This window comes from Notothenia coriiceps, unplaced genomic scaffold, assembly GCF_000735185.1.
Source record: "Notothenia coriiceps isolate Sejong01 unplaced genomic scaffold, NC01 NC01_scaffold00009596, whole genome shotgun sequence".
In the NCBI taxonomy this organism is placed as follows: Eukaryota; Metazoa; Chordata; class Actinopteri; order Perciformes; family Nototheniidae; genus Notothenia; species Notothenia coriiceps.
The window spans coordinates 203,598-216,649 of record NW_011342297.1 but is presented as its reverse complement, the minus strand read 5'-3'; positions in this window follow the sequence as shown (position 1 = coordinate 216,649).

Below are 13,052 nucleotides of genomic sequence, written 5' to 3'. Positions count from 1 at the left end.
CATGTAACTAGAGACAAAATCACATTATAGTTAGACTGTTTAAATCGTTTTATATGTAACACTGTGTTCTCAACTGTTTGTTGTCTTTCTCAACTTTTCCATCTTAAAGACTCAGGGCTTGATTAAGATGTTCAGAACAGAGGGAGTTACTGTATGAAAAGATGTGAGGAGAGCAAACAATGTTGAGAGAAAGAGAGCCAAAATCAAATTGTTCAGGCAGACAGCGACATGGGTTGAACCTGCGTCAGCGGTTAATCAAATGGAGGTTAAAAACAGGTCAGACGCTATTTGGCATCAGTGAATGGGCGTTTATGGGGATGGGAATTCAATTTAACATTTAATGGACGTTTAAAGAACATTTAAGCCTCTCATCTAGCAAGAAAAAGTGTGTGAGGGAGAGTAGACACACATTTATAGGGATCGGCGTTGCATACAGACATGCACGAGATGTATGTTCTAAAAACAATACGCATGCCAGACACAAAACAAAACAATAATGAAACCATTAGAACTTGCAACAAAACACAATCCTAAAACTCTCATTAAAGAGAAGTCTTGCATTTAAAAAGGTAGGCTCACTACAATAGCTCAAAGTACAGGAATATATCAAAGGGTATCTCAGGACACACATGTTGTTGAAACCTGGAGTCGATTGGCTTGAAGGCTAAGGTTGGCGGATGATGTTTTCTTTTTTTTCTAGCCAATTATCTTCTAAAAGCAAGTCCATCTAAAATGATTACTGACATTTTCTCAGAGCAATAATGCACCCTTCCACCAAGCATTTCCAGATTGCACCTGTTTGGTATGGTGTAACAGGATGAACCACCATGAATGCACCACTGAGATTTCTTAAGGGAACTGTGATGCTATCAGACCAACATGAACCAATTGCCCCCACGTTGGATTTTCTGCAATCTTTCTTGGTACGAGTGATAGGCAACACACTGTTTGGATGTATAAGGTGAAATCATGGTACTCAAGTCGACTTGATTAAACCCTGGCTCCTTTACAGAACAACCGCATTCCCTTTCTGCATGCAGCCTAATTCACCTTTTATGATCAAATGTATTGATTATTATTATTTTAAATGTTTGGCTTAATCAGGACTTGGACAGATAGGCAGAGTTCAAATTCAAGATAAACTAAAATGTTCCACTATTCAAGTACATGTGTTGCGTCAGTGCTTTCAACCTGTCTCAGCTGCAGCACTCGGTCTTCATGATTGATCCTCAGATGTCAGCACTTGGAAGGAAAAAAATAGATGGCTAAAATCAGCTTTTCGTGAATTTGTGCACTCAATTAACCTTTTACTATATCAATTATGCACTGTATATCTGCGTGACTGACTAAACTGCCAAAAACAACACAAAATCCCACACCTAACTTTTGATCAACTCGAGAAAACGAAGAGAAAAGGGAGGCAACAAAATGTGGCAGCTCCTCTATACAGGGCTCACTATCAAGTAACTTAAAGGTTAAGAAAAAAGAGAACAACAGGTAATAGTACATTCGAGCAGTCAAGTCTTAAACAATGCTAACTCAATTCGACAGGAATACCAAAGGACCCAATAAATGAATCCTTACAGAATAGCTTGCCAGGGCAAATACATACACGACATAGATCACATACTGTATGGTAAAAAAGGAAAACCTAAGAGTAATTCCTCAGCCTATATATCCCCAGATAGACTCACTTGCTAGTCTCGAGATTCATCAACACATAGGCCGTTTCTCAATCGCGAGGAAACTGGCTTCCAAGCCAATATTTCAAGGATACTACGTCATTGAGTGCCGCCGAAGGACTGTTCCAATCTCCAGCACACTTGGAATTCCACCGAGGCCACGTCCTTGGTTTGGGGGTAATTTCGAGGCTGCACATGGGTAGACTTCGCGTCCTTCAAATCCCCACAATGCTTTGCGCACGGACCAATTTCCCCAAATCTGTGGCGGAAAGTGTAAGGCGGGGCCTCTCATATGACGCATACCTGCACACTTGCTAGCCTGTTCCACTCTTCGTTTTCCGAATGCCAGGAAGGATTCTTGCTTAGCTTCTGAAGAAAGTGACTCGGAAGACATGTGCTACCAAGCAAGCATCCTCGCGATTGAGAAACGGCCAGTGAGTTGCAAAAGAGGGGAGGAGCTAGAATTGAGTGTCCACTTTACATTCCCAGTCCTTCTTGTTGATTTGACCTCATCTCAGGTTGAGGCAGACATTTTGACTTGTTATATTAGGGCAGTCACGGGTGGAACTGAAAACAATATTGATGCTCTGTTCCATTTAGTATCGCTGTAAACCTTGACAGTGACTCATTACACATAATGAGCCGATGTCAGCCTTATTAATAATACCTAGGCTTTTCCTATCCGTTCCTTCAAAATAATGTTAAAAAGGTTGATTACCCATCTGCAAGAGCTTAGATAAATCATAGAGGTTTTGGGTTTGCTTGCACTTTAAGACACAACTAAATTAATCATGCACATCGTTTATGAGTGGAGGTCTCATCAGAAAATAAGTGAAAACATATTTATGGGTGGACTATGAGCATGTAGAGCCTCGAGCCATATTTTAGTGGCATAAGAGTAAATATTATTAAATGTTTTATTTATCAATTCTATTCAAAGCTATTCAAATTTGTTATCAATTCTATTACAACCTTTTAATTTACTTTGCTTCTAAATACATTTATAGTGTTCAACAGTATATTTTGAGTTTATATGATTATTGCACATTAAATATATATCATTTTTTGTTTGCAATACATGTTATACTTTTAATAAAAGTTGTATGATAGATGCTGCTGTCATTTGGCTGATGCTAGCACTGCAACTTTTTTTGGTTTGTAATTTGTTGGCGGATCACTTGCCCTCCTACGTCGTTACAAAGATTTACCGAAGAGTCAGAGGCTCATGGTGCTTCTGCACTTTTTAAGATTTGATTACACCGCGATCAAAAGTAATTTAATGTCTGCTCTCAAGCTTGGATGGTAAGAGGTGTGTCGTTCAAATGAGTAACAGTGGGATAAGAAATTCGGCCTCGGGCAAGGGCAGCTGCCATGTAGTCAGAGAGCAGAATGTACCAAAAGAAATAAGACAGCAGAAGAAAAAAGAGCCAGAATGTGAAGCACATGTACCGTCACGCTTTAACACTTCAGTAGCAGAGATCACGACTTCCACTGCCCTCTGGCATAATTTGGCTGTTACTTGCCACTAGCAGCTGTTTGTTGAGCACTAAACATGGTTGGAAACATTTTCCTTTTCTGCCTTCTTTCCAGACCATCTATCAGATCTCAGACTTATTATGTGTCAAATACCGTGTGCTTAATCATCTCTAGTCTTGTTTTCTCTGTGTCGTCGTCTTGACAAATGAAAAACGGAAAATGCAGACCTTACTTTATTCCAGGTGATTAATTCCACCATAGCTGCTCATGCTCGGCTCAGCTTTTGCTGACTGATTGACGCCCTGTAGGCAGTAGTGATTACAGTATTTCTACTGTTTGCACACTATCATATGTTCACGCTTTAAACGGTTTATCATAGCCAGACCAATAAATGGTACCTGGATGTGAAAAAAAAAAGTGAGATGTTTCACTCAGGGAACCTTCAAAATGATAATACATCGATTGGGGTGCCCTCAACCTTATCACTTTTCATTACTTTTATTTAACATTTTGGGGATTATGTTTTTTTTTCTCTCACTGGTGAATTACAATACTGCAATTTCAATTAGTGCATTATTTACAGATTGTTTAAAGCAATCACTGTATACTGTTTGCTTAGATCGGTTAATAAAATGTCAGAAAAGATACACCTGGTTGAAGTGCTTATCTGAAGAACTGCATTTTTTGGTACTCCGCATTGGCTTTATAATTCAGCTCCTCAAAATATGAAGATCCAGTCAGAAAACACACTCACACAACCTGACATCTGCTATCATGAGCTGTGTAGCATATCCTTCAGCGTTTCATCGTTAGCCGTTTGAGTATGCTTTCATGCTTTATATGAATGTACTTCAAACGATACCTGTGCAGCAACAGCCTTTGAAAGCATTTGCTAAGTCAAAACCAACATATCCTGATGATCAGTCATCCTGGGAAGCACGTATACTACAAGGCCAACAGAAGGTGGACATCCCTGTCGTCATCATCAGAAACAGTTTTCCCATTTTAACATGACAGCAAAAGCACGAGGCAAAGAAATGTGTTTCTGTGATTGGAGATGAAAGAACTCGGCAAGCCTGCACAGAGATCTGACCAACCTTCGTATGAACTACGAGGGACTGCCAGCCAGGCGTTATCACTCAACACACGACTGGAGGCTGATAGAGCAAACAATCGTTTTATTATGGAGGATTTTCTATCTGCACAGTTCTGTCTGCTTCCCCCCTTTGCCTCCATCTGTATTGAAGTCACAGCTGATTTAAGGAAAACCGGATTTATTGATCAATAGTCTTTTCTGCATTGCCTTGAGTTTGTGAGGATCCACGGTCCCCAGGCTCTGTCTAGACCCCGGGCACCCTGGATCCTCACAAACTCATCTTCCACACATCTTCCCTTCCTTTTTCTTTCACCTCCTAATTTCCTTCCCCTCCACATCCTATCCTTTTCAGTCCAGGTGGCGGACTGTGGAATCATATCTTCATTATTGGCCTGTCCATATGACGACTTGCAGCAACCTGTGCCAAGCCCCACAAGTGATCACTTCTCACACACTGCTGGGGCAGGTGAAGGAGGAGGGGAGAAATAAGTGAGGCTGGCGGCTTAATGGTCTCAATGTATCTCACATCTGTGCCCATCAGTTTTGCTCCAAAACAGAAGGGGAGGAATAATTTGCATGCCACTTTCACAAAGCCCGGCAACAAACAAACTGCAGCCCATAACAAATTACAGAAGCAATGAGGTATAATTATTTGTATGACAAAGCATGTTAGCTCACCAGACTGGGTGACCTAAAAATAAGATTCAAAGAGGAACCTTGCATAAAGCCAAATTAGCTCCAAATACCAAGCTTCAATTTAGAAAATAAAATAAATAGGAGGGACAGAGAAAGCTAAATAGGGCCACATGACTTTAGTCACGCTTTAACTTTATATAGACCAGGTAAAGGTGCAGTGTGTACAAACCTGGTGTCACAAATTGGTGATTAAAACATCCAGGGAGGACCCAAAGGTGGATGAAGACACTTACTTTATAAAATAAAAAAGTCTTACATGTTTGGAGTCCAAAAGGCAGGAAAGTAAAGCAAACTCAACTCCAAATATCAACGAAACACTGGCCGTTTCTCAATCTCGAGGATGCTGGCTTGGTAGTCGCGTACTTCCAAGTCACTTCCTTCAGAAACGAAGCAAGTATGCTTCCAAGCCACGGCTTCGGAAAAAGAAGAAGAATGGAACAGGCTAACAAGTGTGCCATTCTCTCTAACGGTTTCAACATAAACTGTACCGAAAATAAATACCTCACGATGTCTATCTAATTATGAACTTGCTTTACTTTCACGGAACACATTTATGGTGGTAACAAATTTAACAAAGTAACACATTTACCAACACTACACATTTTCCAAGCCACTACACATTTAAATGTGTGCTGCGTCGGTTCAGCCATTCTCCGAAAGGGTTTTTGAAATTGGTCCGTGCGCAAAGCAATGGGGATTTTAAGGACACGAAGTCTACCCATGTGCAGCCTCGAAATTTCCCCCAAACCAAGGACGCGGCCTCGGTGGAATTCCAAGTATACTGGAGATTGGAACAGTACTTCGGCGGCATTCGATGACGTAGCATCCTTGAAATATTGGCTTGGAAGCCAGTATCCTCGAGATTGAGAAACGGCCAGTGATTGACTAATAGGGAAGTGGGAACAGGTGAGCAGGAAGTCTGGTGACTGCAGAGCCAATCAGGGACAGGTGAAACTAATCAGGGCGGGGCTGACAATCAAACAGGAGGGAAAACATACAAAGGCAGGAAGTGAAGTGATCTGTGCTGAGGAGTCAGTAACAAAATAACAGGAAACAAAACAAAAATGAATGAATGACATGAAACAGACAACAGGTAATGTTGGGGAAGCTCAGATTGTGATAGACTGTGACACCTAGCTACATGGCCCAAACAAATAGGGCATGAACAAACATCACATACAATTCTACTTATGTATAGAGAATTATTTTATATCAGGTAGTTACTATTATTTCTATAGTTATAAAAAAAAGACATTGGTTTGGTAAAATCTTGCCCAGGACCAACGCTATTTTATGAATAATTGTAATTTTACTCAGCATTTGCAATGCAATTTGTTTGAAGGGTTAAACATACTTTTGCTAAAATACAGAATACCCTTAAAATAAGTTTTCATAAACGTTCTTAGTTCTGCATGAGACACAAACAGCTGTCTCCTGGGTGTAAGTCTTGTGTTTGTTATTCAGTTCATCATCCCCTACCGTACAGACTTGGTTTCTTATATGCTATTATACTATGAAATCAGACCTGCTCCTTTGGCCTCATCATAATTGCTACGGCCACAAGAGGTCTTCTATAGTAAGTGAAGCAGGCGACTCAAACCCATATCTATGAGGCGGATAATAACTAATTACACCGATCAAACGGGCTGATAACATGTGAATAAGGGATCAGGCACTTTTTAGTGTTTCAAACTGGACATATCTCACACATTGTACCTTTAAAGGAAATGTCTTAGACCTCTTATGTAATCATTATACCATCAAGACAGAGATTGATTTGGGATTCAGTGAGTTTTATCCTAGACTGAACAGAGCAATTGTCTCACAATCAATACTCTGAACAGATGCCTCATTGCCGCTCATATATAGTCAATTTGCCACAGAGCAATACAGCTAACCTTTACCTCCATTGCTTTTATACTCCGCTACCTAAAACAAGCTTTCACGCCTGTCACGGGGACTCAAACCAAAGTGGTAAATTAATTCTTCAGCCGAAAAACTCCCAACAGCAGCAGCTGTGCAGACACACCATATGCTGGCTGCTCCGTACAAACGATGTTACAGAGTGCGGGTGCGAGTCAATAAATCATTTTTTCACGAGGTTAAAGCGATAGTATAAACAAAATCTGTCTTTTGGGCGAAACACAGCCACCTGTTTGCCTGAAACGCGGCTCAGGGGACAACAGATACAGTCAGTTACGTCAAGGTTTCAGTATGAGCAAAACGTTTTATTATTTCCAAAGAAAAATGGCAAACCACTCCACTATCATGTATGTATGATCATTGTACAGATCAAAGCTTTAACAGTTTCCCCAATAATGAGAGCTATTGTAATTGTATTACGTCAGACATCTAAAGTCTCTCTTTTTGGTGGATGTCTGTCTCACTATCTCTCTCTCTCTCTCTGACTGTCGGAGCAGTTCCATTTCTCAAGCAATATTGCATTTTCATATCCCTACTTATTGAAAATGGACTGTGAAATATGATAAGTGTAAATGCACGAGTAATCAAAATATATGGTTGCCCTGACTGTGGTAGAAATATGTCATCTGGTGAAGGATAGGGCTGAACTTTTTATCACATCTCTCTTTTACTTCCAACTATTTTCTATGCATCTGTAACTGTTTCATGCTAAATCATGTGCACTATTGGTCTAATATTTACTGACTATTACTAGCTGTTTTTCAGGGGTAAATTGATTATTCATATCTAAATTGCAAAAAAAAAAGTGATACTATGTTTTGTGGTTTGTGATGAAACCCCTCTGGTGTAAATTAAAAATAAATCAAAAGGAAAGGATGTTCTTATATCTATCTTCTATTCTCTATTATGAAACTCTTATTAGATTATTTCATGCAAATTAGACCCTTGCAACCACAGCTCGCTGATGTACTGCTATTGAGTGTGGCCTAACGTCTAGTTCTGCCGCCAGTCATAAAAGTTTAAGAGAATAAAATTGAGTAACTGAATGATCCTCATTGGTGTTCATTATTTGAAATGTGCTGAATTGCTGCCATTCACTGTGGCCTCTGTCTGAGTCTTTTAAGCTGTTATTCATTTAAAGTCCATCCAGTTTATGATGAAGAATGGGAGCTTTGCTGTGAACTGACCATGGCTCAGTCCCTGCCTTTTTATCATAAACAATCAGAGCCTGTCTTCTAAAAGAACAACAATATGTTTCCCCATACATAGTGGTCTGCTATCTGTCTCTGTTCATCTGTTAGTCTATTTATCTGTTGTCTTGTCTCTCTTTGACTCTGGGTGTTTGTTTCTCTATTTTTTTCTCAATTCCATTTGCTCGCTTCTAGAAGACTACGCATTAATGCAAATGAAAATCAATAACATGGTAAAGCTGTACTGTAATTGCGGGGCATCTATAATGACATAATTTCACAAAATAACCACATTTTCCACACATTAAAGTGCATAATTAAAAGCACTTTAGTCGTGCATGTGGTCACAAATATTTGCTCTGATTAAAGATCTCTTAATTTGGGAATAAGATGCCAAATCCGGGCTTCATGGTAGCATCTACAGTATACGTCCTGATGCGGCAGTCAGGATAAAATGGGATTTACTCAGCAACAAATTAATCCTGCTAAAAGCTGCTGTCTCACTGCATTTCAATTCTTCACCGGAAAAGGCCACAGGAAAAGGTTGATATAGTCAAGATGATGTTCTGCTGATTATTAAAATGGTTACGATTAAACGGTTGTGATGGTTGTGGAAACATGTAGTTTAGAATTTAGTTTTACTTTTTAGATTCCTTTGTTTTTGCTTTTAGCTTTTTGTGAATTATACTTTATTTATTGTGATTGTAGACGCAGGTTGAGACTTAAAGAAGAGATATTGTGATTATTTTCAGGATCATATCTGTATTTTTTCCTTCAACTGGGACATATTTACATGCTTTAAAGTTCAACATTTCCTTATTTTTCTCATACTACCTGTGCTGCAGCACCTCTTTTCACCCTCTGTCTAAAACCAGAGCCCAGTCTACTCTGATTGGTTAGCTGGCTGGCTCTGTTGTGATATGTCAACCGCTTAGAGATGTGTGGGAATAGAAGCACGAGTGTGATCATTATGTCATGGAAGTAAAAAAAGGAGTTCAGGCATAGGGGGGGGGGGAATGTGTGGGAGAAACCCCCCATTGCTTGAACTTTATGATTTCAGCCTTTGCAGACCATTTACATTCACACACATCTATATAACACACAAAGAGCATAATAGGGCCTCTCTAATGGAATGAAAATGGCTTCAATTATGTCCCTTAAAGGTTATTGTTAACATTTCAAAGTGAATATATATATATATATATATATTTCACCAATTAGCTCATATCTTGAAAAGGAGCCCCTTAAGGCCTTTCACCAAAGCCTGGTTGTAGATTCAGCCTTGACTATTAGTCACCCTCATCTGTATTTGTGGATCATCATGTAATATGCTTCAGCTGGAGTAAGAACCTCAAGCCTCTATGGAATGGTGATATGAGGCTGGCAAAAAGCTACATGAATCCTAAGTGAGATATAATCAATGCACTGATCAGGTGCTTTATTAAGAACACCTGCGATAAACAGCCGAAAGGAGCCAACTCAAAGCGGTTAATCCTGTGTAACCCTGCAAACCAAATCCAGGTGGATTAGCAAGGTTTGATTAGAAAGGCTATTAATATTTATAAATTTATTTCACACATTGTTTAAGCTGAGATGGTGAAAAGGATTGTTTCTTTGTGAAATAATCAACGGATCCCAGGAGGTTCATTAAGTATCAGACTAATCCCAGAAAATCCACTCGCCTCCACAGAACTCTCCAACCTCAACTGTCTTATTCTTAAATAATAGTGGCACCTGGAGCACCAAGACATTGTCCTTGTTGTCTCCTGTTTCGCTCATTTTAAAGAGCATTAAAGGTCCCATGTCATGGTCATTTCTACTGATCATATTTCCATTGTTGAGGTCTACTAGAATAGATTTAAATTGTGCAATTTTCCAAAATCACATTGGTTTCTCATACAGAATCTCTGTAAAGTACAGTATGTGTATTCACCGGTATTCACTCTCTGTCCAAACGGCTTGTTGGAGCTCCTGCCCCCCCTCCCTGTGAGCCCAGTGTGCTCTGATAGGTCGGGACGTTGCGAGGCTCGTTGCGAGGCTCGTTGCTGCTCGCCACTGCTGCGAGCTGCTGCGAGGAGCGCAGGCCAGGACTGGCCATCGGGAGGACCGGGAGGTTTCCCGATGGCCTGGCCTGTTAAGTGGCCTGCTGGCCTGAGATTTTTTTTTAATGTCTTGTGAACGCAACGCTGGCATAATATGATCTGGCCTGCTGCTGACATGGCCGGTAATAAACACACAAGACTAAAATAATACGTGTTTAATTCAGCCCAGATGCAGTGACTGCAGGCCAAATCCATGAATGCGGCAGGCAGGTCTCCAAAATAAAGTTGCACCGGTATGAGGCGCATATAGGAGGCGCAGTGAGAAACACGCACCTGTCAGACTAGCGATTGGGCACATTTACATTTCAGGAGAATAATGAAGATGTGACGTTTCTCACGAGACCAGCGCGCTGCCGTTTGAATTAGTGTGGACTGGACTGACTGAACTGACGCCGGTGGCAAGCTTAATTATTGTGGAAGGATGGAACCCCATCCTGCAAAAAAAAGGAGGAAAGGTGGTGCAGAGAGGGAAAGGGAGAAAAAGAAAAAAGCCCGCGAGGAGGAGGCAGCGAAATGTGCTAAAATCACAGATTTATTCAGAACCCCCCGTACGGTACAGAATGACGAAGCCGAAAGTAAGTTAGCCAACATTATGAGCAACATTTCTTTCTATATTGTAGCCTGATGTGCACATCGACTGACTGTCAACAAAACAGTTTCTCAGTCCAATGTTATGTTAGTGGCAGACCCTGTGTGACTGAGACTGTGAGGCTACGAAAAACCCAAACATGTCCTTAATGTTATTCAAGGCTAATATATAGGCTAATATAACCGTTAGACTGCAGCTAACTGGGGCTATATACCCCATACTGTGAGTGAATAACTGTGCAACAAAGGGGGAGACAATAAGTATGTTATTAGGCCATGCAAATATAGGGTCAACTAACTTGAACTAAGTGATACAAATAAGTGTCGTAATTAACTATAGAACTGGATCTCCCTCAAAACCACCAACATTGGCATTGGCCTACGTGAAGTAAACTTGAATAGGCCATTATACAGTTATAATGTACTCTGAACCGTGAGTCAATTGAAAATAAGTTGTGCTCCTCATTCTTTTTCCTTTGCAAAGGTGGAGATAATAGCAGTGCCGGTCCATCACAGGGAGAACCAAGCACCAGCACAGAGGAACTGGCAGGTACAGCGCAAACAGTCCACAGTGGGGCATGTTATAGATATTAGTGAGATTAATAGTTAATGTGATTACATGTTCTCCTTATTAAGTAACACTATCAGATGACGCTGATGGTGATGACCCTGAGGGAGAGATGCAGGCAGAGCTCAGTGCTTAGGACAGGGAACTGGCAGGTACAAGAGGACTTTTCTATAGGCGTAATGGACTATGAAAAACACTGAACAAACCAAAGGAAATGTAAGACCAAGATAAGCAAGCTAATGTTCATGTTCTCGTCAATAAGGTATATGGTCTATCTTAGTTATTGGTACTGAGTTTAATCCTTATGCTGGGCTCTCTATCAGTACCAGCAGATGCTGAGAGTCGCAATCAGGACAAGTGATAGATTCAGGGCAGCAGGGAATTGACTAGAGGAAAAAGGACGGAATCCTGATTAGCGAATACAGGAAGTTGACACAAGAGACGGCTTTTGGATTTTGCCTCCCCTCAGCAAAGATTGTTTGATTATTTTTTGTTACCCACCCACACAAAAGTTCCAAGAAACCCTTTCCTAAAATCTTCCACTAGCACGATGAGGATTGAAACAAATAGGAAGAGGTTAACTTACTGTGAATAATCGAACTCTCTTTATTGCTCGGCTGTGTCCTCAGGTTTGGACAACGGGCCTGGCGTGACATACTTTGTGAAGGAGGGCTGCAGCTATGAAGCGTTCACAGGAGATTGAAGAGCTGAAAGAGCGGTTGCATCGAGTGTGCAATGCATAATTTCCTGAGAGCAAGCAGAGCTGATATCAGTAGCCTACTTAAGAGGACTAACAATGTCAGCCAACGAGAGGAGTGAGAGAAGACAGTTATGGAGCGTGTGGTTATGGGTCATAACATTAATTGGTAGCGCTGGACTAGCTTACCAGGGGGTGGAAGTCATGAAGCAGGGCCGTAGTAGCCTCAAAATGTGCTTGGATCATGGGAACTTCTGGGAAATTATTTATGCTGCTGAGCAAATATGATTACCCCACTTCAAGAACACGTCAATAAATAGCATTAAGAGGAGCAAGAGTTGCTGAGGCCGGACGTGCAGGAAGGGGTCTTTTTACTACTCTGCTCTCAAAGCAAACTAGGTGAACAAAATTCATTGATGTCATCGTATTTAATCCAACACACTGTTGCGAGTGAAGTTAAAAAAGGCAAATATGTTTTCGATCCAACTTGACACAACCACAAGATCTGACATCCAAGGACCATGTGTGCAGTAGTCCTGAGTTTGTGACTGATGTCATCCATGAGAGCTTATAGCTGTCATTGATGTGGTCCTTCAAATCAGGAGCACTTCTTTTGTGGAGCTGGTGAAAAAAACTCAAAGACATTGTGGGTAACTCGACTGATGGAAGACTGCATAACATGCAGGGCAATACAAGGGATCTGCTACAATTGATCCACCAGAGTCTCCCAACCAATCCACATAATGGTGTTATGCACATGTTTTGAACCTTGTGTTAACACGACACTACTGGCAGTCGATCGTTCAAGTGCATCCCTCTTCTCGTTGCTAAAATGATTTAGCAGTTTTCATCAAGGGAGTCTTACAAACGGCGATGAACCTGTGGACGAAAGTCAGTAAGGACAACAGACACAGACGCTTGACTCCGATAGGAGAAACTCGCTTGGTTGGTCAAAAGGACCAAGCGCTACACAAAGTATTTGGCTTTGGAAATCCTGGCCATGCCCTTTATATCGGACTTAGTGATCACCATGA